The 26751-nt window shown below is 40.1% G+C and overlaps 1 long non-coding RNA gene and 1 pseudogene across 1 annotated transcript; both read right to left on the bottom strand.

Annotated features, from left to right (window-relative positions):
• Positions 1-1667: 1667 nt before the first annotated feature.
• On the bottom strand, positions 1668-23398 carry LOC137245999 (putative nuclease HARBI1; annotated as a pseudogene).
• Positions 23399-25790: 2392 nt separating this feature from the next.
• On the bottom strand, positions 25791-26194 carry LOC137246649 (uncharacterized). The gene is made up of 3 exons (XR_010951625.1): positions 26135-26194; positions 25996-26074; positions 25791-25928 (listed from the first exon to the last, which is right to left on the bottom strand). It is a non-coding gene; the product is annotated as an uncharacterized lncRNA (long non-coding RNA).
• Positions 26195-26751: the final 557 nt, after the last annotated feature.

Below are 26751 nucleotides of genomic sequence, written 5' to 3'. Positions count from 1 at the left end.
TTATTAAGTTTAGTATGATTTATTAAGCAATATTTTATCCTTTTTTAGAATGATGAACGACGAACTCTACGATAAATCTTGTCCAAGCTACAAGCTCACAGACAAAAAATCGGCGGCTTGGACAAAAATAGCCCAGGAGCTTGATGCAGCAGGTAAATAAAAAACTTGAGTAATTTATGTGTTGCTTAATATTAGCTCTTTAATTTAGGAGATCAGTGTAGCAAGCGGTGGACAACACTACGCGAGCGCTACACAAGAGAGTTGCGCAATCTTGATGCCCCTTCCGGTAGCGCTGCAGCTGCACACAGCCGGTGGTATCTATTCCCAAATATGGAGTTTTTAAAGGCACATGTGACTCCAAGACCGCAAGTACTTTTATATTAAATATAATGAATACAATAATAAAAAATATTTTTTTAGAACCAGATGATCCAGTAATACATATATTGAAGGGGTAACCGTCACTACGCAGGTGTTTTCACCGCCTCCACCATCGCCGCTTCTGTTTACGGAAGATGTAGGCGAAGGACACACGGAAATTGATTCGGTTGACCTAGTGGCGTCCACGCCAAAAACATGGAAGAGAAAGAGGCAACAGAAGAGCTGTGAAGAAGACTTTCGTGAAGTGTGCCAGCTCTTCAAAGTTGCGCAAAGGGAGCGCTTAGGAGTAAACTGAAGGTTGCGGTCGTTTGGTGATATGATTGCTGCCATAAGCGGGATGGGGGAGCGAAAAAAAACAAAGGACATTAAAGTAATAACAACGGCAGTGATGCACCTGCAGCTGGAGCCTGATGAACAAAGGCTTTGCAAGTCCATATACATAATACCAGTGAACACTATTTTCAATTGTAATAACTTCATACTTTATTGCTTTTAAATACAAAGTGTTTACAACTGAAAATAGTGTTCACTGGAATTATGCATATGGGCTAGATCCTCTATCCCCAATTTAAATAAATTTTTCAGTTAAAGATAAATTATTCATAACAATAATTACAAAGATTATTGTTAGTGGCCTCGAACTCGTGTAATACAAACAATAGCCCTGTTTCTTTTGGCGAGCATATTTCAGATATAAAGGTTATTTTTTTAATTTTATTATAAAAGTCAAAAATAATAGTTAAAAGTACTTTTCGTGTAAATGTCAAATATAATTGAAAACAAATTTTACTTTTTTGACTAGTAAAAAACAATCTATTATTTTTTACTTTTATAAGAAAGAAAGACAAATTTTAAAACTACTATTTTCTGCTTTTATAATAAAAGTAAAAAAATAACTTAGTTATAATTTTTCGCCCTCGAGACCGAAATAACAATTTTTGTAAAAATTGATTGAAAAATAATAATTTTGATCTTGCATTTACAAAAATAATTATTTAGGTCTTGAATTTACAAAAGTAGTTTTCTCGGTCTTTAATTTACAAAAATAGTTATTAATTTTTTGGTCATACACATCAGGGATCGTAACTGATTATTACTATTATTATTGTAGAGCTTTTATTGCTATTACTATTACACAAACAAAAAAATTTATTTCATTAATATAAATTCATTGAAAACTTTTCAGTTATATACTTAGATGTATATTTTGATTGTACTAGTATAATTTTTATTGACGTAGAGGTGAAATTGGTCGTATCCACATTTTTCAGAAGCTCCATAGGAAGTCATTGTAATTGACTTAACCTGTTGTGCAAGGGAACTGCTCCTTGAATAATGAAATAATCCGCTAAAACATCGCTGAGACGGAATGCAGCCGTGGAAGCGTTTCGTCGAGATGACGTAATTGAAGAGAATGGGCCACCTGCATTCTCTACATCAATACGCCCTCCTCCGTTTTGTGTTTGCTCAGAGTTGTCCGTATCTACAAAATCATCCGGACAATACCAGCGATTATGTCTTTGAGCATAACAAATTGTGTAGGGCTAGGCCGGCTAAAACTGTTATCTCGCAATGATCCGGGGAATACTCTATAGGTTTATGTAAAACACGCCAGCGTTCACTTAAAATTCTAAAACTATTTTCAATTACTCGACGTGCTCGAGATTGACGGTAGTTGAATATGGCTTTGATATGTGGTAGTTGATTCCCAGAGTAAGGACGCATTAAATTTTCCTTTAACCCATTACTGACCAACGTTACATATATGTAACAGTAACATAAGTATGGATAATCGTACACCAATATCATTTTGAACGACTGTAATTGGGTTTGTTCGTGTGGCAATACGAAAGCGTATGTTTAAAGCTGGAGTCATTGGTGCCGTATGTCGTATCGCTGTATCCGTATCCCTAACGTAATCAGCTGTTTATCGTTACGACGGTAAACCAAAACCCAATTGGTTGGCTACGATACGGTTACGACCTTAGCGGCACCAATAATCGATTGCATTGATTCTCATAAGGTTGGTCGAATCAGCTGTTAAAAGGTTACCGATACGGTTACCGATAAAGCACCAATGTCTCCAGCTTTAGCTTTACGATGAAGCGTGGTGCGATCAGTTTACTGAGAACCACCGAAGTGAGTAGAAGTTTTTAAAGCTTGTGTAATATCCATGTGTGCCTTTTTTTTGTAGTTATGAGAAAGCGCAAAATGTAAGTAATTATTTACAAATGGTTTTTCAAATCCTAAGAACAATTTTTGTACATAATTATTCAGTGCAGTGACGGAGAAATATTAAAAAATCAAAACAAAAAAAAGTGTATTTTCTTGGGATAAGACCTTGAAAAGTTAACGTTACATATATGTAACGTTGGTCACTACTATAGCAAGTGTACTTATTTTTTATTTGCTTTCCTTGTCTTTATAAAAGTGGCGTTTTACGCACAGAACGGATCCTTGAGTTGCTAGAGGGCCAAGGCGATGAAGAACGTGACATCGAGAAGGTATTTTTAGAACCACCGGATGAAGAAAATATTTCAGGAGAGGAATCCTCAAATTAAGATGAAGGAGGAACATGGAGAAATTTATCTAGGAGGCTAATTCTGAAGTGGTATATGCAGGAGCGATTGACGATGACGGGGAAGATGACCCTATAAATGAAGAGGAGCTGGCGAAATACATCAGGGATGTGCTGGATCATTCATTGTCAAATGGAAACAGATATTCTTGAAACACCTCCTCGTTTGCAGAAAGGTTTGCCTACAACATCTTTCTATAAGAAGAAAACATCGACGCCTCAATTTTCTCAACACACTGCATCAAATCCTACTCCAGGGGCAAGAAACACTCATAAAGCTACACATTATTCTATAGAAATGGCGGCAAGTTCACAAAAAGTGACATCTCCTTTTGATCCAGTGCCAAACTCACCTGAATCAACTCCACCAAAACTACCTGAGTCATATGTGCGGCTAAATCCACCGAAGCTGTCCCTTCGTTCGCCACCGATAGTCACAGAACCTCCACCAAAACGGAAAAATAGAATTCACCCAGTTCCAGTCGCTTCAAAGAATCAAACAAGGTCACGAGCGATTATGAACAATGAGTTTAACTGGGTTGCACAAGAAGAACATGCCAGATCACTGAACACATTCCCCGATTTGGTATATCCAGCGGCATATGATATTGCACCTTACACATTTTTTGAAAAATTCTTCGATGATGAAGTAATAAATATGTTGTGTGATCAAACTAATAAATATGCTGTGTTCAATGATCCAAACAAGGCCAGCCCAGCAATTACATCCCAAGAAATGCGGGTATCCCTGGGGATTCTCATTGTAACTGGATATCGTCCTGCACCTGCTAAAAGGGATTTTTGGTATGCGGAAGATTACATGGGTAGTGTTATGGTTCAAAATGCCATGAGACGTAATCGTTTCGAAGTTGTATACACCAACCTTCATTTTGCAGACATATCTCAGTATGATGAGAAAGACAAAATATGGAAGCTTCGTCCGTTCAGAAATGTAAGCGTTCTCTTAGGATTGAAACAAAGAGGCTACGAAAGTACAGGTACTATTCGTGAGAACTATATTCCGAAATCTTGCATTCTTCCATCCAGAAAGGAACTTATCAAGATGAAAGTTGAACGTGGGTGGACAGACGGTGTGAAATTGGAGAAGGCGAATATTTACTTCACTAAATGTAATGACAATTCTATTGTAACAATTGCGTCTACAATATATGGCACTTATCCTATATCGACGGTCCCAAGATACTCCCGTGAAGTTCATAAAAAAATAGATGTTCCACGGCCTTTGGCAATTAGTCGTTACAATAGGTTCATGGGTGGGACTGATCGAATGGACCAAAACGTATATACTTATTGCATATCAGCCAGGGTAAGAAAGTGGTGGTTATCAATTTTTACTTGGCTTGTTGACGTCTATATGCAGAATGCTTGGATTCTTTATCGAAAAGGTGGTGGAAGTATGTCTCAACGTCAATTTCGCCAATCTACTGCCAGATATTATTGCAGAACTCAAGGTGTTGCAAAACCACCTGGCGGTTACCGTCGACCCAAAATTGACACCGAATATACAAATTCACGATATGACTGCCAGGTGCATTTCATAGCAAAAATTCCACTAGGAAAGAAACGAAGATGTCAAGACTCTAATTGCAAATCTAGCGTTACAACTGAATGTGTAAGATGTAATGTTAGATTGTGCGTTGATTGCCTTCAAAAGTATCACTTTATACACATAAACCAAACATTATAGATAATTTTTTTGTTTACTTGTAAGCCAATTACTTGTTATTTAATGGTTTATCTTTTTGTGTAACTTTACCCAAATAAAAATCAACAGTCATATGTTTTATATATTAAATGAATTATTTTGTGCTTGTTTAGGCCCAATGCCTAACTTTTATCTGATTGACGGCGCCCCTCCCTAACGTTTTAATAATATTTCCAGCCACCCACACTCACGCCGCATTTGTGTGCATGCATGCACATGCATGCGTTTCATACGCATGCACGTGTGTGTGCGGGTTGTCAGCACCCATGCACGTATATGTGGGGGTTGTTGTGTGTGTGGCTTTTTTCCCCTCCTTAATACCAGAGGAGTTTTCGCGGCTTAGCGGTTGTCCTCAACGGGATAACCGGCCTCTTTCTCGATCGACCGCCAACCAGCACACATCGCAAGGATCACCATCGTCACTTAAAGCGCCAAGGTAATATTGTATCAACACTGTATATATTCCCATCACTCTAAATTAAAATATTATTTTATAACGAGGAATTCCTCTTGTGTTTTTATTTATTTCTTTTGAGCGAACCATCCACTCCAAGATCGACCCGTGTGCGTTGTTGTTATTTCGTGCACAACACAAAACGAAGTTAAGTTCAACTTAGCTAATCCGGCGCTCACTTCACTGAAAACACTTTTTACACTTTTTTTCCGCTTATTCTCAATTCCGAAAACAATATCGCACGCACTTTCCTTTTTACAATTCAACCATTAAACTGTGTAGGTGGCGAGTAGTCCCCTTTTTCTGTTATTTACTGCCGAGGCAAAAGTCCAAAAATAAATCCTTTTTGTTGTCGCTGTTGTGACAAAAAGTTGAAAAATAAACCTCTGTTGTTGTCGCTACCGAGACAAAAGTCTGCAATACAAAAATAAATAATAAAGCTTCGAATTTCAATAGTGTTTATTTACGGCTGGGCAGGTATTTTTACTCAAAGTCGGTCCATTTCTCTAATCAGCAATTATTTCTTTAATAAATTTAAATAAGACCATGGAAACCTACATCAGACTGGTAGAATTAATCGCAGAGTTTGATACAGATTACAGCCTTATTCCGGAAAGCGACCATAGCAAACACACCCTTGCGATACAGCAGGAAGAGTTGCGGTCCTTGTGGAAGAAGGTAAAGTCTGCGTTTGATTCGCTACTAGGATCTGAGGAGGTGTCAGGGGATGACGTTTTGGCGGTAAGAAAAAAGCAAAAAGCAGCATACGTAATCTACATGCGATGCCTAGCGTCTATATCTGCTGAGGCAGAAAAATACAAGAAAGCGGACAAGAACGTCAACCCTGAGCAAGAACCTCATGCGCATAAAATTCGCCTCCCTGCTTGCGACACGGAAGTTTTTAAAGGAGATTATCTGTCTTGGCCAACTTTTCGCGACCTTTTCACGTCAATTTATATAAACAATTCCAGCTTGAAAGGGGTGGAAAAGTTATTCCATCTCAACAACAAAACGCAGGGCGAAGCAAAAGATATCGTTAAAAATGCCCCCTCACAAATGAAGGTTTCGAGATGGCCTGGAAAAACTTGTGTGAAAGATACGAAAACAAACGTATCTTAGTTAACACATAACTAAAAATTTTATTTAACTTAAAAAAGGTAGAAAGTGAGTGTGGCAGTTCAATAAAAAAGCTGCAAAATGATATAAATAATTGTATTTCGTCCCTCAAATGCCACAAAATTGACACTTCCAATTGGGATGCAATCCTGACTTATCTCTGCTCAACCAAGCTACCAGAGAGCACGTTGGCTCTATGGGAGCAAAGTATAGATCATAAAATGAATATCCAAGTGGGAGGATATGGATAAATTCCTGTCTAATCGGTTTCAGACACTTGAAACAGTGTCTGGTTTTACAGGGCATGCCACTTCGAAAGTGCAAAAACCAAACGCGTCGCAACAATCAACGGAACCCCCTACGAAAAGACTTGGTACTTTTCAAACGAAAGTATCCAAGCAAACAATAAAATCAATTTGTAAAATGTGTAAATCCCCTGAACACAGATTACGCAACTGTTCACGCTTCTGCGAGTTAACCCCAGTAGAAAGGATTAAATTTATAAAATCCACAAGTGGCTGCCTGAATTGCTTATTCCCAGGACACACCGTGACGAAGTGCACCAGTTCCTACAACTGTTCCAAGTGCCGCTCTCGTCACCACACGCTCTTGCATGCGGATACATCTCAGCACACGGCTGTACGCAATCCTTTCAAAGATGCGGATAATATCCCAACAACTTCGGCACAGGCGCGACAATCTGCGAACCAGAATGTAAAATCCTGTCATGCCAATTCCAGCACAGGCGTGCTATTAGGAACTGCTCGCGTACACATTCGCCATAATGGTACCGACTTCTCCGCACGGGCATTAATTGATTCAGGGTCTGAATGTTCCTTTATGACTGAAAGACTGAAACGCAGAATCAATTTGCCAGCGAGAAAAATGCATGCCCAAGTTTCAGGCATCACAAATTCGGTGTCAGCTCAGGTGAAAGAAGCATCCAAAATTGAATTACGTTCACCCGTGGATGCCTGCTTCAGCTTGACTACACCCGTTCTAGTCCTAGCCAAACTCACTGGGAATCTTCCACCCTGCCATATCAACGTCATGACTATGCAGGCATTCCCAGACTTGGTTTTGGCAGACAAGAGGTTCTACATCAACGAAGATGTAGACCTCATACTTGGAGGAGACATATATCCCCAAATTATACTGAGCGGTCTGAAAAAGAAAGTACTAAATACACTTTTGGCTCAAGAGACAGTGTTCGGTTGGATACTAACCGGTCGCATCGAAGCACCGAGTCCAACAAATAGCATCATGTCATTCTACAACGAGGTTGCGTTGGCCAACCAATTAAAAGCCTTCTGGGAGGTAGAAAATGTTCCCAAAAATAAAGTGCTTAATGAAGAAGAAAGGTATTGTGAACAATTATTTAAGGACACAACAAAACGTGATGAAAGTGGAAGATATACAGTCTCGCTACCATTCAGGCAGGATTACCCTGAGAAGATTGCATTAGGACCGTCCCTAAAGCGCGCATGTTCACAATTCTTCAGAAATGAGGGGCGATTACTGAAAAACCAAGAGTTAGGGAAAGAGTATGTTCGGGTGTTATCCGAATACGAAACGCTTGGACATATGAGAAAAATTAAAAATAATGTACCATCCGACGATTGGAATAATTATTTCCTGCCCCACCACGCCGTTGTAAAGGCGGAAAGTACTACTACCAAGGTGCGCGTCGTCTTCAACGCGTCAAGTCCGACAGCAAATGGCATTAGTCTAAACGACATACTCCACCCAGGTCCATTACTCCAAGCAGACTTGCCTATTTTAATTTTACGTTGGCGACTGTATCGCTTTGTCTTTAATAGTGACATAGAAAAGATGTATAGGCAAATTTGGGTGACCGATAATCACGTCAAATTTCAAAGAATTGTCCATCGAAAATCCCCCAACGAACCCATCAGTCTTTACGAACTAAAGACTGTCACCTTTGGTGTAAACTGCGCCCCCTACCTCGCGATACGGTCACTTCTACAATTGGCTGATGATGTAGAAAATACCCACCCAATAGCATCGGGTATATTACGCGAAAGTATGTATGTCGACGACGTTTTATCTGGAGGGCATACAATAGCGTCAACTATCAAAGCAAGAAACGAGATTCGCGAAGCATTACACTCAGCTGGCTTTCCATTGCGCAAGTGGACATCAAATTGGGAGGAAATCCTTCAGGACATCCCCAAAACGGATCTGCTCAGCGGGGACTTTCTAGCGTTTGAAGAGGCTAGCTCGGTGAAGGCACTCGGAATACGATGGAACGCGCATTCAGACATGTTTTACTTCACCGCAGGAGTTTTAGAGAATGGCGAGAACATCACCAAACGCGCAATCCTATCCGCTATAGCCAAACTTTTCGACCCTTTAGGCTGGCTTGCACCAATGGTCATAGTGGCAAAAATACTAATGCAGCATATCTGGTTAGAGGGCACCGGGTGGGACGAAACTGTCTCCCCAACTACCTTAGAACGGTGGGAAAATTTCACCCAACACTATAACGAAATAGATAACATTAGGATACCGCGATGGGTAAATTTTACGCCCGAGGACGACATCGAAATACATGGTTTTTGTGATGCATCGGAAAAGGCATATGCAGCAGCAATATACATGCGCGTAAAAAGGGGCGATAAAATTTTCACAAATCTCTTGCTAGCCAAAACCCGAGTAGCCCCAGTGAAAACCATCTCACTGCCACGTTTAGAACTTTGCGGCGCCGTGCTGCTCGCAGAAATCATGGAATCAATATTCCGAAACATTCATTTGGGGCCAGCAAAAGTTCACCTCTGGACAGATTCAACCATCGTACTCGCATGGATAAGAAAGCCGCCCTGTTCCTGGAAAACCTTCGTCGCACACCGAATCACTAAGATCGTCGATATGGTCGGTAGCAAGGACTGGCTTCACGTGGACTGGGAATCCAATCCAGCGGATCTAGGAAGCAGAGGACTACTTGCATCAGAGTTGGTCAACAATTCGTTGTGGTGGCAGGGACCTTCTTGGCTGCAAGAAGACAATTCTCACTGGCCAGCACAAGAGATCGAATACAAAACGTCCGTTGAGGAGAAGAGGGCACAAACATATGCCACGACAAGGGTAGATCATGTAGATATTCTCGACCGTTTTTCAAATTTACCCAGGGCTTTGAAGGTTCTATCTTATGTTAGGAGGTTTTATAAAAGACCTCACCCAAGAACAAAAGCCTCGTTCCACGAAAAAGCGTGTATAATCTCAGCCGATGAGATTAAGGCAACGACTCAAGCATTAATACGAGTCTGCCAGAAACAGTTTTACGGGACAGAATATTTAAAATTGAAAAATAGGGAACCGATCGACCGAAAGAGTGAAATACTGTCACTCAACCCAACGACTGTCAAAAGGCTATGTATGCCTTTTTGTCTGTTTCTCCACTAAGGCCATTCACTTAGAGGCCACTAGTAACCTCAGCACACCATGCTTTCTCGCAGCCTTCTCGCGTTTTATCGCGAGAAGAGGATGTCCTAAGAACATCTACTCCGACAATGGTACAAATTTTGTCGGAGCATCAAGATCTTTACGATCCGAATTTAAAGCATTTCTGGCCGAAAGCCGAGACAACACAGTCTCAAAGTACAACCATCAAGCATTAAGCTGGCATTTTATTCCCGCCGCTGCTCCACATATGGGCGGCTTGTGGGAGGCGGGAGTGAAGAGCTTCAAAAGCCACTTCAGAAAGATCGCATCTCCCCATAAGTACACCATGGAGGAGTTCCAAAACATTTTGTGCAGGATTGAGGCGTGCCTCAACTCGCGCCCACTCAGTCCAGGGTCGAATGACCCAACGGATCTGGAACCACTAACCCCAGGACATTTCCTAACGGGCAGCCACCTACTGGCTCCGCCAGAACCAGATGCTAGTGAGAGCTCTGCCTCGATGATAAATCGGTGGCAGAAACTCAAAGCCCTCCATCATACTTTCTGCAAGCGATGGAAGGTGGAATATCTATCCGAACTTCAAAAACGAGTGAAGTGGAAGTATCCCAAAGAAAACATACAAGTGGGAGATCTCGCCGTCCTCAAAGAGGACAACTTATCTCCCAACGAATGGAGGTTAGGTAGAGTCGTCAACGTACACCCCGGCGAAAATAACCGAGTACGTGTAGTCGACCTCATAACCGAGAAGGGTCAAGTCAGACGACCTTTGGTCAAACTGATCCTTCTCCCTATGGAGATCGATTGTGGGAGGACCACGAGTTCCTCCTAACAATCCGTCCGTTCCTCCACATGCCTCCTTTCAGAAAATTCAACCCCAGCTCTCGTTCACCCGGAACGAGGCCAACCAACAACCCTAATGCAGATCCGCATCTGCCACCGAAACCAAGGGCATTCTCCGGCCCATTCAATTTTTTTAAAATTTTCAAGAAAATCTTCCCACTCACTCGTTCTCCCATAACGAGGATACCAGAAAAGCCCTCACACCGATCATCCATCTGCCACAAAATACTTATTTTCAATTTCCAAAATCAAACCCCAATTCACTCACTCCCCAGAGCGAGGACACCAGAACCCTAACGCAGATCCATGATCTGCCACATAATGCATATGCACTCGTTCAAAGACACTCGGCCAACAGAATTTATGAAAATTCATCCCATCACCCCAACAACCGCCCTGTATTAGAGTTAGCTTGGAGAACGCTTCATCTCGGAATGCCTTCATTAACCTTTTCTTACGACAAAAGGCATCGCACTTATGCTCATATTGGCTGGATGAGAACAAAAACCACAAAGTTTGAGGTTCGGGGTGGTCACTACCTCAAATTATACACACCATATATTAATAATTAAACCCATGTCACACATTGCCACAAGCGTGGCTGCAGTAACCAAAGACCCCCATAGCGATTGTACATGTTTTTGTTAATAACTTTCAGTTACCTGTTCGCGGAGTTCCTTCGCCGATGTCACCCAGATACGACCACCAAGAAATAGTCGTTATCATCATCTCGTGCCTTTGCTTTGGCACCTTTTGGGCCATTGGTGCCGGCACCACTCTCGTCGTTATGGTTATGCCTTTGAGGACATCCTCACCGCTAATGTCAACGTCATTATCCCCATTAGCCATTACCCATTGTTAACCAGAACTACCGGGCGGGCCTATTTTAATTAGTGCTTCTGAAATAAAGATAATCTTACATTATAAAACTCATTCTATTTAAGGTCACTCAATTACATACATACCTCAACTTGATGGCCAATTTCTATATGCCAGCGCTTGTGAACGCAAATGTACCTCCAAAGATGTTGTTGGCACTGGCGGTGTTATTGGTAGCGTCAAAGCCGTTAGGGTTGCTCTTGGCTCTGAGCAACCATATAACGAATTGTATATAATACAGAAATGCATCGAAATTGTAATTATAATGCATGCAAATATACGTGCAAATGCGTGTAGACCAATCAGATAACCACCGCCATCTTCTGGCGCCGCCAGCATAAAGTTCACCATCTGGACTAAACGTCACCGAAAGTACTAGACCAAAAGGTCCTTTAAAGGATTCAATATCATTACCAGGTATATAATAAAATCTGTACATTTTTGAAGTCTTCACCTCCACACACATACACATGTTTATCTGGACGCAAACTAGTCGATGGGACATTTGTCGGCACTTTCACCTCTTTCAGCTTTTTCAATGTGTCCACTTCCAAGAAGCTAATGGTTGAACCGTGTGTGATTGTCAGTATATGATTATGAGCTGATATTTCAAGGCTATTGGCCAGTAAAATCAGCAGCACTGGAAGCAGCCAACGTGGCATTTTTATTTAGCGCGACACCCCAAACGGCACCTTTGTGTCCTTCGACTGCGCCAACCCAATCACCGGTATCACCTTTTCGTGGCATGGGACTGCCATCTTTACCCGCCGATAGGAGGTAGTAACCGCTCTCGCAAATATCACTAATGCACAACGGCGCGTGTGTGGCCACGGCAGATCAACGGGATTTGACGCAAATTTGAGGTCATTCTTTCAAAGTTCCAATTGTGGACGTAAAAATTTCGGACAAGTTTTTGTCATATCAATAAGTACCTTCAACAAACTTTGATCATCTTGCGCCTCAATGTTCTCAGCTGTTATCATAACCATGCGTGATAATAAATCAGAAAAATGTTTGAAGACGCTGGTCTCTTCAGCTTTGTGATGTAATATGAAAGCGCCAATGGCACGCACAGCTTGAAAACGTACCTCAACATCAGCTGTTGGCGCGAGCTTTTGGCCAACATCTGTTTGATTAAGTCAAGACATTGTGCCTCTTGATTGCAAAAAATTGATGGTACACTAGCAAATATACGCAATGCGGATTCTTGTAGTTGTACAGATGGTGAGTTAGCACATTGAATGAAAAATTGTAAAATATCAGTCCATTGATTGTTGCCATCATCATTGGTGAGACTACGTGCTACTTCAGCGACTACTTCACAGATTTTACCACGTAAGTTTGGAGTAATTTCTTGTTGTACTGCCAACAATATCTGTTGCAATAGCTGAGCTTGTGACTCTTGAGGCAACTCTTTGTAAAATTTCGTAAATTCTGATGCATCTGTTAAACTGCCATCGGTCAAACTGTTATCACCAGCTGCTGTACATTGCTCAATTAGGAGTTGATTATCAATAATAAATTCATTTTGTGAGGCCATATTACAAATCGGACAATGAATACGCTGTGGCATAGTTCGATCCAATTCAGAGAATTTTGTGTTAACACATTGCAAGCAGGAAACGTGTAAACACGCCAATGATTTTGGACGGTTGTTAATGCAAAGTAATTGATTGCATACACATTTTAGAAGAGCAAACTTGGTTGAAGCAGATGATGGGGACTATCGCAGGGGTTGCCGAATGACGAGGATGTCGTCGCTGTAGTAGCACCGGTACCGGCAAGCTGTTCCGGAGCTCCAACATCGGATATCGCCGTGTCCATTTGCTCTTGATTTATCAAGGGCATAAGCGGAACAAAGTCCGTTTTAGCTATGCCTTCAAGTTCTTCAAACTCCATGGTTTTTGTAAACAGGAATATTTATATCAATTCGGATATAAATTGGGGTCTACGTAGGTTTAAGTTCCAAAGTTAATGTCGATGAAATACCAATTTTAACTTAACAGTCTCTTTTTATACTAATTTTTCTTTGCTTTACTACTCTTCCAATCAGCTGTTGCTGATGATGTTTACGTATTTACAAGCGGGTATTAAAATTTTTGCTTTGGTAGTTTTACCGTACTACATAAATATTGCAATTTTTTGAACTTCTCATATAATTTTATAAGCACGTTTTTGCCTGCTTTCACTTAATTTTTTTATTTTATTTTACTGCACCCTAGGCTTTTTACACATTAGGTACTTTACTTCACACCAATGTAATTGAAAACTTTTCAGACAATATTCTATCCCGATGCAACAATTTTGCAGCTTAATTATTGCTTTCCGACCACTTTCAATATTGAAATCGTTAAAACGAACTTTTCAGCTAATTATTTGTTAGGATTTTTTGTAATTGGAATTGTTCAGCTCATTTTGGCTTTCAAATTGTTCCAATGCTTTACGCATATTTCTTTGTGTAACCCCCAAACGACCAATTACCGAGCATTTAAAAAAAAAAATGTGTGATGGTAGGCATCTTTACGGGCATCACCCAAATCACTGGGTTTACCCCCAGCACGAATACATTTCTGGGTATTCGTGGCATGAACCCATTTCGCCGGTTCACTATTAGGATCTACTGTGACCAAAAATATCCATAACAAAATCTGCAAAGAAAAAAAAAAAAAAAAAAAGCCATTAGTGCATACATCAATGGGCATCGCAAAGGTGTGACAACCGACAGCGCGGCCGACGCCGCAGTTGGAGCACCCCTTTGCAATGCCGGTAACCTAAAAAAAAAAAGAAGAAAAAATGAAGCCGAAGAAAAACCCAATCAATCCGGTGCCCATGCCAACGTGCAGGATCGTCACCACCATCCATGCCAGTAACCTGAAAAGAAAGAAAAAATTAATTAATTATTAAAAAGAATATATTAAATTATCAGGTAATAAATTTTACTTACTATTTGTTCGCCATAATCCCAACCACCGTACTCCACGACGCGTAAAACGAAAAGAATGAAACAAACGGCGCCATGAATCGAACGATTCGTTTACCGTTTGCTTCAATTCAGAGAAATGTACATTTGTGCGCAGGAATGTTCATATTTTCTTGTCTGGTATACATATACCAGTGCGCGGACTTTTTATAAAAGGAATGTTGGTAAACGAGAAATGAAAATAGCAGTAGGAATTGGTAGTTTATTTGCGTGAAAAACAATACTTGTTATTGAATCCTCTTGAATTATTCATCATTTATTGTAAAACAAATAAAGCAAATGTCAGGGAAATAACACTTGTAAAAACATGTACACAAGACAAACTCAATGTAAGTTTGAACATACACAGCTTAGGTCTTAGGATACTCATTATTTCCTGAAATACACAAACAAAACATACCAAAACGTCTGACAACCACAACAATTTTCCAATGTACCAAAAATACTGCCGCAAAATAACCGATTCGGCAGTTTTCGTTTACGTAAAACTTTTTATTGTCGTTCAAACTCTTCACAAAAAAAAAAAGAAAAAAATTAAAAAAAAAATAGGGCAGTAAATACTCGCGTGCTCAGTTACTATATTTCTCTAATCAAAAAAAATTCATTTCCTGTTTAAGTTATTCACAAATTTGTCAAAATTGACTGATTTGGCCATTATCGCTTCCTAATATTAGTTGGGTGGGCTCGGCAATTCAATACTGCAATGCAGTATACGTTTTCAGTGCGAAAATACTGAAATATTGGTAGAATCTAAGTTTTGGTAGCAGAAGTCGTAAAAGTAGTACAAAATGAAAATGGGTCAAAAAGGTAGGTCAATCTACCAATGCGGTAAAGTCCGTGCACTGACTGCCCATATACTTGTACCAACGTATTTACATATATATGCCAAGTGTTAAATGTACATTGTATTAGGGATGCATAAAAAAATGCAAACGGGTACCCAAAAACCCGTTTCTGGAAAATCGGTATCGGAGCCAACTACCCTTCTGGAACCGTGCCTTTTGCTAAAGGCCATCACTAAAACAGGACTACAAGCGTACTTGGGGAAAAGTTGAAGAAATAAGTGAAGGGCAATAAAAAAAAAAAAAAAAAAAAAAAAATGATTCATTCTGCAAATTCTTCTCTTCGTCCAAAACGAAGATTTTTTTTTTTATTTTTTCTTTACATAGCATACAATTTGCTGTCCCAATGTTTTTTTTGTGGCGGGCAGGGAAGTTGTTGGTTCTTAGCACCAACAACACAAATAACAGCGACTCGAAAGAACCCACGCTATACCCGGTTCGGTACCAGAATGTGCGGCCGAAAATCGTAAATGCTCATTTTCTGCAGCACTAGTGTGCCCGTGGCCAACTAAAACGCTACCGGGTGACACAAAATAAACAAAATAAGGCACTAAAGACCCAGGCACATAACGTGCGGGGAAAGAGGCCATGCATATAATGCACGCCACATATGAATATTTTTTTATGCAGCGACAGATGTTTCCCCTTATGCGCGCGCTAATAAAATTTCCCAAATCCCGAATAATACAATCAGGGACCACTCGCCCCCGCATTTTCGAGAATGACTCGACCCAGTCAAACATATTGCATTTCCTTCAGAAAAATGGGTCGCTTTGCCGCTATGCAACGAAACGCTGCCAAGAACGTCATGCGTTATACGTCGGAATGCCGCGCTTGTTTTAAGCAACATCCCATGCGCCTGTGCCCATCTTTCGGGCCAAAAAACCCTAAGAGCGTCTTTACTTAGCGATCCGCGGGAGCTGCTGTGGAAACTGTTTGGCTCTAGACCACCGCTCTAACGCGTGCCCAAGCCACGGCCGATGTAAAAAATGCGGTGAAAAACATCACACGATGCTTCACATCTCCTCGATTGATGAAGAGGAACAGCTACTCCACGAAGCCCGCGCCAAGCCATGGAGTGTACAAGTTGAGGAGGAGCTGGAATCACCCCGTGAGCGGATTGACGACTCCATATCGTTATATGCGTCAGATGCTGGAACGGAGACTGGGCCTCTTCGTCCAGCTCGAATCCACCGAACCGGAGCGGAGACTCGGTCTCTTCGCCCGAACACAACACCAGCAGCCAAATCGTTTCGACCGCTTTTGCAGCATGAAAGGAATCGGCTCCAGCACAACACATCTACAGTCCAGCGCCATGTTCGTGACGGCCGAGCGGAGACTCGGTCTCTTCGCCGGCAAACTAAGCACCCTCAACGAAGACAACCACCGCGCGATCGCAGAGCGGAGACAAGGCCTCTTCGCCTGCAACAACGACATCACACCCATCATCAACCACGAGATCGCAGTCACGGATCCAACTCGCTGCAACTCACCACTGTGTCCGCCTTCCGGGCAGGGCTCCTAGCCCCGCATTCAGCTGCCACCGCCCACCGCGGTTGTGAAAATAAAAGCAGGGGGGCGGCTACACCTCGTTCGCGCCTTAATCGACGGATGCTCCCCCACCACAGTGATTGCGGATGAGCTCGCCCAGGAGCTCCAACTTCCTACCAGCAGCATTGGCGGGCAAGCAGGATGTCTGCTGCGTATCCGAGGAAGACACGGACAGAACAAAAGGATTGCGACCCATGCTGCGGTCGTATCCAATTTTCGGCACATGACACCCCCGACCAGCATCGACAGCGCTATCGCAGCCCCGTACGCACATCTCCGTCTTGCGGATCCGCAGTTCCATGCATCCGCGCCGATCCGCCTCATCCTAGGAACAGATGTCTATGCGGAGATAATATTACCAGGGATTCTGCCCACCACGTTTGGTCCTTTGCTGGCTCAGAGTACCATCTTCGGTTGGGTACTCTTGGGCACAACCAAGGCCTAACATGAAAATGTTCGGTAACGACCGAAATACAGGAATTTTACACTTTTTATCCTTTTTTTTTATTTATTTTTTATTGAATTTCTGTTGTACACAGTCGCCAGAGGTGTGCATTGTGACTTCGTACAAGTGAAAAATCTTTCTATCCCTCCATTGCCATATCTACGTGTCAAATCATAGCTGACAGGGAGGACGGCTGTCGCGAAGGGCCAGAGAATGGAAGAAAGGTTTCTTTTTATTGTGTTCGCCGTTATTAAATGGAAGTGCCATGAATTGCGCATTTGTTTCAAATCAGCTTTTCCTTTAAATTTGTATACAGAAAATCAGACTACAGATTAATACTCACTCGCTGTTCACTATTGTGAACGTTTTATCAAAAATTCGCCACTTGTATGAATTCACAATGGAGGTGTGCGTTTAAAATCCTGTATCATTAAAATAAGTTATTTTTTATTGAATTTTCTTCATACAAAATTCACAAGCATAGAATTTCCAATGAATTTGTAATAAACGGCAAGAAATATGAACACGTATATCTTCTTATTTCTTTTCGCAATCCCTAGCTCTAGGCAAACCTGGCTCACGCCTTACACCATAACGGGAAAATTGGTGAATGACCGAGGCAGCAGCAACCAAGCTCCCACACTGCGCAAACCATTTTGCGTGCCGCCAAGCCGGCGGACTGGCCGGCATTATGTTAAGTTAGATATAATTAATTATAAGTTTTTTATTTTTTTTTCTCTTCTTCACGGTCGGTGATCCTTGGCGGACTGTGATGTTGCGTACCGCAAGGGGGCGGCATGTTTAGGCCCAATGCCTAACTTTTATCTGATTGACGGCGCCCCTCCCTAACGTTTTAATAATATTTCCAGCCACCCACACTCACGCCGCATTTGTGTGCATGCATGCACATGCATGCGTTTCATACGCATGCACGTGTGTGTGCGGGTTGTCAGCACCCATGCACGTATATGTGGGGGTTGTTGTGTGTGTGGCTTTTTTCCCCTCCTTAATACCAGAGGACTTTTTCGCGGCTTAGCGGTTGTCCTCAACGGGATAACCGGCCTCTTTCTCGATCGACCGCCAACCAGCACACATCGCAAGGATCACCATCGTCACTTAAAGCGCCAAGGTAATATTGTATCAACACTGTATATATTCCCATCACTCTAAATTAAAATATTATTTTATAACGAGGAATTCCTCTTGTGTTTTTATTTATTTCTTTTGAGCGAACCATCCACTCCAAGATCGACCTGTGTGCGCCTACCCACTGCCGGTTCCAGACGCACCCAGGCCGATGTTATAAGAATAAAAGTGCTATTTATTTTCAAAATAAATAAAAGTATATATAACTCATGTTAATTTTTGCAATTCGAACACTCTGTCCCAACCCCACCCAAAAAAAAAAAAATTGTTTCTATCAGTTTAAGTGGCTAAATATAAGCAATACACAAAATTTCAACAAAATCCATCTATGTTAAGGTTTCTGTCAGTACTGGGTTAAAGGGAATGCTGCATCGCCTACAAAAAAAGTAAGGGAACTCCACACCTGAACCATTCCAAAGAGGAGCGTTTGGAGGTAATGGCAAACTGTTCTGATGCAGTGAACGGCCAAACGCGGTTTGCTGGAAAATACTTTTAAAAAGAGAAGAAATCAGATAAGTTAAAAACATTTAAAATGGTATTTACTACCTTAATCACTTTGTCCACCATAGCTCCCAATACTAGCAAAAGTAAATGTGTATTTTGTATCACAAGTAGCCATTAGTACTATACTATGAAATTTTTTATAATTGAAGTATAATGACGCAGAATTATTGGGACATTTCAGGACGATGTGTTTTCCATCGACAGCTCGGACACAGTTTCGAATATTCCATAGCCTTAGGAAATCTTGCGCAATGTCCAGGTAATGTGACGTCGACGGTTCACTGAGGTACACTGGCGATAAAACGTTACATAATACCTCACAGGTTTCCAGCAGTATATTGCGTACAGTGGGCCTTCCTAACTTAGGTATGGAGGCAATAACTTCAAAAGAAGTTCCGTGAGCGAGATATCTAACAAAAAAAAAGAAAATGTAAATGTACTTTCTCGTTGAAAATTTCCTAAATATAAGCTCTTATGTATATATGTATGAAGATCAGATTTCATTTACATTACTGTTATAACTATATGCTCTTCAGCACAAATTTGCTGCTTGGGGTTTTCAAGAAATGCGCTAAACAAACTAAGAAGCAAGTCGAAAATTTGGCGACGCATTCTGGTCAGGCCGAACAGCTTATCGTCATCTTCCTTCATATCCGCTGGTTTGTTTCGATCCAAATTTTCTGGGTGGACTGCCCATCGGCGGATTCTTCTCGATGCCTGCTGTTGTTGGTAAATACCGAGAACGTTTAAAAATGCAAAATCCAAGAAAGCGTATGTGTCCATTTTCTTACATGTATGTAGACCTTCAGGAACGAAATAATTATTAAATCAATGTTATTGCAAGTCTATTATCGTGCATCACAAATTAAAATATAAAGTTAATGTCGAAAGAGTAGTGAAGCACACGGAACAGTCTCCATCTTTTTTGTAGGTTTGGAAACATGATGCACATTAATACACATAAATTCATTCCTTTAATATTAGATATTATTTCTTTATACTAATCTTTACTCTTTTGGACGATTAATAATATTTGTGTAGCTTTGGTCAAACAAAATCGCCAATGATGGCTTCTACCAAAAATAAGCCACTACGGAACTACACTATCACATTAATGAACGGTTTTCAGTTTTACTAATTGTTTTAAACAATTTTTACACTCATAAATTAATTGTAGTACTCAAAATTATCTTTGTTTAAAAACCACTACTTTTTGTTGCAAATATTTCACAATAAAATGACAGTTGGAAAACAGCTGATTATCATGCCAGATTGTATGCACTAAGTGGAGTATAATCGTGGCGAAGTTGCCAAGTCTACGCCAAGTCTGTGCTAAGTATGAGTAATGGGCCCTTAAAGCTGCAGACATTGGTGCTTTATCGGTAACCATATCGGTAACCTTATAACAGCCGATTCGACCAACCTTATGAGAGTCAATGCAATCGATTATTGGTGCCGCTAAGGTCGTAACCATGGTACAATTATGTACAGGTTGGCTCATCTCATCAGCTGATTTTATTTATGTCATTGCATGGTCGAAGGGATTGTCAAAAGGAGATGGCAAACTTAAAATGAAACCAACACATTGGCAACATTTTACTTACACATACAAAAACTGCTAAGTTTTATGTTTCCATTCCATACCATTCGCACCAACACCAATGCACAGATTTTGACAATTTGAACAGACATATTTTGTTGCTTTACAGATGAGCCAACCTGTATATAGTTGAACCATGGGTCGTAACCGTATCGTAGCCAACCAATTGGTTTTTGGTTTACCGTCGTAACGATAAGCAGCCGATTACATTAGGGATACGACTACAGCGATACGACAAACGGCACCAATGACTACAGCTTAAAGGCTCCATTACTGATACTTAGCATAGACTTGACTTGGCTTGCGAACTGTCACTTACAGTTCTGTTAAATGAACATTGCATGTTACTGATTACTCAAAACTTAACTTGACTTAGAAGTCTGTTGAATTTTGATTTTCTATGTAAGTTCTAAGTGACGTTTACATTTTGAGATGCCATTTGTTTGTTTCCATTTCATTTTGACATTTTGTCATACAAGTTGACATTTATTTAAAAATAAATTTCAACGCTCATTATGATGCCAGATTTTATGCGCCAAGTGGAGTATAATCGTGGCTAAGTTGCCAAGTTTACGCCAATTCAAGTCAAGTCTATGCTAAGTATCAGTAATGGAGCCTTAAGTCATTGCAAAGTGAAAAAGCAGATTTGCAAACGTGTGGTTTTTTGTACGGATTGTTAGAAGACAGTTTAGTTTCATTCCGTGAAAGTTCAATGATTTCGAGGAAAAAACAAAACAATTATTACCTGGTGTAGGTTATACAGAAATCGTAAAACGTAGGTACACTTCATAGAAAAAACCAACCTAATGACGGAAATGCTCCAGAAGTAGAATTTTCGCCTCGCGATGATTTTAGGACAAAAGGTTTCCCCGAAACCATCGACAATCTTCACAGTGAAATCAAACGACGTGCGAAAGTCTATTTGGAAGTTTCAGAGAGATTTGCATTTCTCATCAACTTTTCTCTAAGTAATGGAGACCTTTACGAAGCTATAAATAACTTAGTTCGTTTTTATTCTAGAGATTTGGAAGAATTTTTCATTGAAATGAAACAGTTCCGGAGTTACATGAACTCCAGATGCACTGATGCTCAAAAACCTCATAGTCATTTGTATAAGATTCTAATGGAAGATCAATTAGCCGATGTATTTGCTAGCACAGAAATAGCGGATTTTTTTAACATTAATGGTCACAAATTGTTCTGCCGAACGATGCTTCACGCAATTAAAAAGAATTAAAGCTACTGAGAGAGCTGCAACGCGACAAGAGCGCCTTGAGATGTTAAGTATACTTTGCATTGAGTCAGATTTATTGAACAAAATCGATATTGATGATATAATTGGTGAACTTGCCGAAAACAAATGTAGAAAACGACATGTTTAAAATGTAGATAGTAATTTCATTGATATTATTACATTGTGACAATAAAATTTTTATGAAAGATATATTTGTATTTTTTAATCGAAAAAGAAGGAAACGTACGTGAAAAAACGACCCCCAATTGATGGGCCCCGTTGAGGGTTAATCCGGCCCTGCACACATCCCAATGCAAATTAATGAGTTTAAGGAATTCCAAAACTATTGTGGTGTTAAGCAACGCAGGATACTAGGAATTTATTTTACTCGTTGTCTCACTCTGGAAAGTATCTTCTCGGAGAGCTTGCCAAACGCTGCCGAGGGGCGACCCCGCTTACAAAAATTTTCTTCTAATTGAAAAAACTTGTTTCTAAAATTTTAATGTTGCTTTGCCCGGGGCGTGAACCCAGGATTTTCGGTGTGGATGGCGTTTATGCTATACAACTGCACGAAAGAGTTCAATCAACAAAAGTTGTCTGCGGATTTCTTGGCATTTCCTTCCCAAACTTCAAATCAGCCGGACATCTATAATGTCCTCTTTAGCCTCAGCTATTGAACAGTGTTTGCATTCCAAACTACATGGTCTTCCTGACATTGCATCAGCATTTCCATGCTACTACCTTTTCGATGTTCAATGGAAAAGTTATAGCTTTGTAGTCGCTCGATCCACCGTGCCAACTGACCTTCTGGATTACAGAACTGCAGGAGCCATTTCAACGCTGCGTGATCTGTTCTGACGCGGAATTGCTGGCCGTAGAGGTACTTGTGAAAATGTTTAATGCACTACCAATACCAACAGCTCTCTCCGTGTAACGCAATAGTTCCTCTATGGTTTTCCAACTGATCGGCTGAAATATGCAACTACCTTCTTCTGTCCATCGACCAGTTGTGACAAAACGCCTCCTATAGCATATCCGCTCGCATCCGTATCTAGAATAAACTTTGCTCCTGGAATCGGATATGCCAACATTGGGGCAGTGCACAAACGCTCTTTCAATGTTTCGAAAGCCACTTCTTGCTCCTTATTCCATTCAAAAGCTTTATTTTTTCTTGTAAGCTCGTGGAGGCTATGGTCTGCGTTGGCAAAGTTTGGTACAAATCGGCGGTAATATGTGCATAGCCCAAGGAAACTTATCAATTCATGCAGGTTCTGGGGTCTTGGCCAATCCTTTACAGCTTCTATCTTTTCATTCGCTGTGCAGATGCCCTCTGTCGTTACTCTGTGACCCAAATAAAATAACTTACTTTTTGGGACTACGTTTCAGACCAGCATCAGCTATTCTTTGGAAAACCTCCTCCAAGTTCTTCAGATGTTCTTTCCCAATACGATAATGTCGTATAGGTACACTAAGCATATTTTCCAATGTAGTCCTTTCGATACCTGACCCATGTGTCTCTCAAAAGTAGCTGGTTTGGTCTTTAACCAAATAAAAAAAAAATTAATTTATATTTTAAAAATGTTATTTTACTTGATGTTTAACTCAATTAAAAATTAAAGTCAAATTACAAAGTATATAACAAAATACCCTTCAAGACGGAGGTGACCAGTTCACCCACACATTCAAAGCTTTTTTCGCTCTCCACTAACCCATGTAACATTTAATACTGTCATCGAAATGACAGTGTAATCCATAGACCATGGTACAATAACCAGGTAAAAGCATCAGAGTTGCATTTTACATGTTTTTTCATTCGAAGGTGGTCATAAAATGTCAAATTTTGTTTATGTTTACATTTTTTGTTTATTTACTTTTGATGTGAAAATTTCTTAGGTAATTCTTTACTTTAGCTCACAACTACTAAAACTCGTTCAAAAATATCGGGAGAGGTGTCAAAACACGCGCTTGGGACCCAGGACCACGAATCCGAAAACGGAAAATGAAAATTTTATTTCTTTCCAGATATATTTACAAAGTTGAAAATTTGCATGTGGCTGTTGTAATTTTGATGGTGTTGTGTACCCACAAAAAAAACTGTGGGTAAAAGTGTTTTGCGTGGATATAGATTTGATTTCCCATGGTAATTTTTTATAAGCGCGGCCGAAGGCCGCCAAAGCAGAAAGGCGTTCTGCGCAAAATTACTATGGATCCCACCCCCGGTTTCGGAGGTACCCGCGGGTTTTTTTTCGGTTTTTCGTTAATATCTTTTGAACGAATTAAAATTTTTATTTTCCGCCTTCGGATTATTAATACTGACGTCAAGACGCGTCGTTTGACATCTCTCTCGATATTTGGTAGCGTATTAGTAGTCGACCCCTCAACTAGACTATTACCTGCGCAAAAATACTGTGGATTCCACTCCAGGTTTCGGAGCTCTCCGGTGCCATTTTTCAGTTTTTTGGGAATATTTTTTGACAGAAATAAAATTTTTAATTTTCGCTTTCGGATTCGTCGTCCTGAGTCCAAAACGCATTTTTTTGATACCTCCCGATATTTTTGCACGAGTTTTTGCAGTTGTGAACTAAAGTAAAGAATTACCCCGCAAGATCAAGGAAGAGGAAAAATTGGGAAAAAGCTTGTGGCGTTAGCTTCCCTAAAATGGCTTAATTTTTTCGCTCCATTTTCAGGCCTGTGATCTTATTGTGGGAGCTCAGAGAGTAAGTTTGATGCCCAACTCCACTATATCGCTATATTTACCGTCTTTGATGTAAATATTGTTTCCCGAATGTTGTAAGATAAAAAATATAATATAATTTTATGTATGACTTAGCAGTGCTAATCAAGAGTTTGTAAAAAACGGAAGTTGTCTCATCGTCCCCAACGGTCATTCCTACAGTTATCTACCAAAATATGGGACACTACTTTCGCCGCTAGAACGTGAAGGAAGGACGAAGGATAAATAATAAAGTCCCTTCTACATGTTCGCTTTTTTTTAAGTGACACCGTTGGAGCGAGAGGTCAATACTTCGCACGGAACAGCTGCAACATACAAACGGATATGCATGATGTACCACGAATAAGCCGTGAAACCCAGACACAGTAACCTCCCCTAGTTTCAGGGTTACCATTAGTTTACAAAGAGCGAAAATATGCTATACAAGTATACGCAAAACGGCCCTTTTCAGGGCCACCACTGGTCAAAAAGAGAAAAAAATGCTAAACAAATATATCTGCGAAAAGCTGCCCTTATCAGGACCACAAACAGTTTGCGAAGAGAAAATATTGCTAGACAATTATGTTTTACATGCTATAGATTTACTTTTGGATTATTTATATCATCCATATGATGACAAGAAAAAAGCTGGAGTATAACCGATACTGGAGTTGAAAACGGAAATATTCCAAGCCGAACTTTTACCGTAGTAGGTACCGATACCAGATCCAACCTAAAGCCGAAATTTCTACAAAAGCCTCCTGGCTAGAGCCAGAAGGAAAACCCGAAACCGTAATTGAAGTCAGTACTACAACCTAACTAGTATCCAACACAAGCGTGCTTTTTTTAATTAAAAAAGATTACATCTAAAGACATGGAGTACATATCCTTCAAAGAAATCTGCACCTCAAATACCGGCACGACGAGTTTCCAACGTTAAACGTCAATATGTATATATGTATCTTCGATATTTATTGGGTTACTAAATTACTTAATTTTTACTTTACAAAATACATGAAATTTTAAAATAAATCAGTACTTATTCATGAACATACTATTAACTCAGCATTTTATATACAATCTCATCTCAAATTTTCAACATCTCTTGGAGACAGTAACGTTAGCACTCATACATACATGTATTGAAAACAAGGTCCACTACAAAAAACATTTAGCAATAGCATTTCCCAATATAATTTTAATACTACAAAATAACGACCTTAGGCAGATAAAGTAGGAACAATATAATTCCAAAAAGGTTGTATCTCACTTTACATTAAACTGCTTTGGAATATAAATACATACACTAAAAGATGCATACAATACAAAACGGTCCCTTATATATATATATCATAAACAAAATTAATGTTGCGACCATTGGATATTTTTCAAATCAGTTGGTTCTAGTACCATCTCCAATAATGGAGACATTTCACGTAAACGTTCGACATGTTTGATGCAGGTATCGGTAATATAATCAACCTCTTCAATGGTGGTAAAACAACCAATACCAAATCTATAAAAATTTAACAATAAATTACTTTCGAATTAACTAAACAATTCAGTACGATAAACTCGTATACCTTATTGAACTATGTGCCAAATCCTCATCAGTTCCAATCGCACGTAGGTTCCAGTGATGCAGAAGTACACGCTGAGGCACTAGACAACGCCACATCTTTTAAGGCCTTAAGTAATGATAAATTTAATAAACCACTATACCTTTGCTCTGGATCACCATTACATATACCATGTGATAATCTTGAAGTGATGCGATCATATAAACGTTTCGACAGAAAATCTATAAATTTCTTATCATATTCCATTTCTTTGAGTGCAAGATGACATGCAGCACCAAATCCAAAAACAATAATCCGAAGGCGGAAAAGAAAAATTTTAGCTCGTTCAAAAGAACCGAAAAATGACCCCGGAGTGCTTCGAGACCGGGGTGGGATCCATAGTATTTTTGCGCTGGCGGCCTTTGGCCGCGCTTATAAACAATTAATCTGGGTGGGTCCAACACCGGTTTGGAGTCCAAAACTATATCTGCGCAAAACACTTATGTCCACAATTTTTTTTGTGGGTACAAATATCAACATTACAACGCGCACATGAAAATTTTCAATAGAATTATGAAGAGTTGATGGGCTGGAAACGTTGAAGAAGTGATTCAGCTGCTATATGTAAATAAATAACAATAAATTAAATATATATCATTTAAAAATCAGCTTATTACCTTTATTTTCCATTTAAAATGCTTTTTTCCTCCAGCTTCATTAGCAAACCAAATTTTTTCTTTTTTTGTTTTGGCTTTGTTGACGAAAATTACATGTGACATT

This window comes from Eurosta solidaginis, chromosome 3, assembly GCF_040869045.1.
Source record: "Eurosta solidaginis isolate ZX-2024a chromosome 3, ASM4086904v1, whole genome shotgun sequence".
Classification (NCBI taxonomy): Eukaryota; Metazoa; Arthropoda; class Insecta; order Diptera; family Tephritidae; genus Eurosta; species Eurosta solidaginis.
The sequence above is the reverse complement of the archived record's forward strand: the minus strand, read 5'-3'. Positions and strand labels throughout refer to the sequence as shown.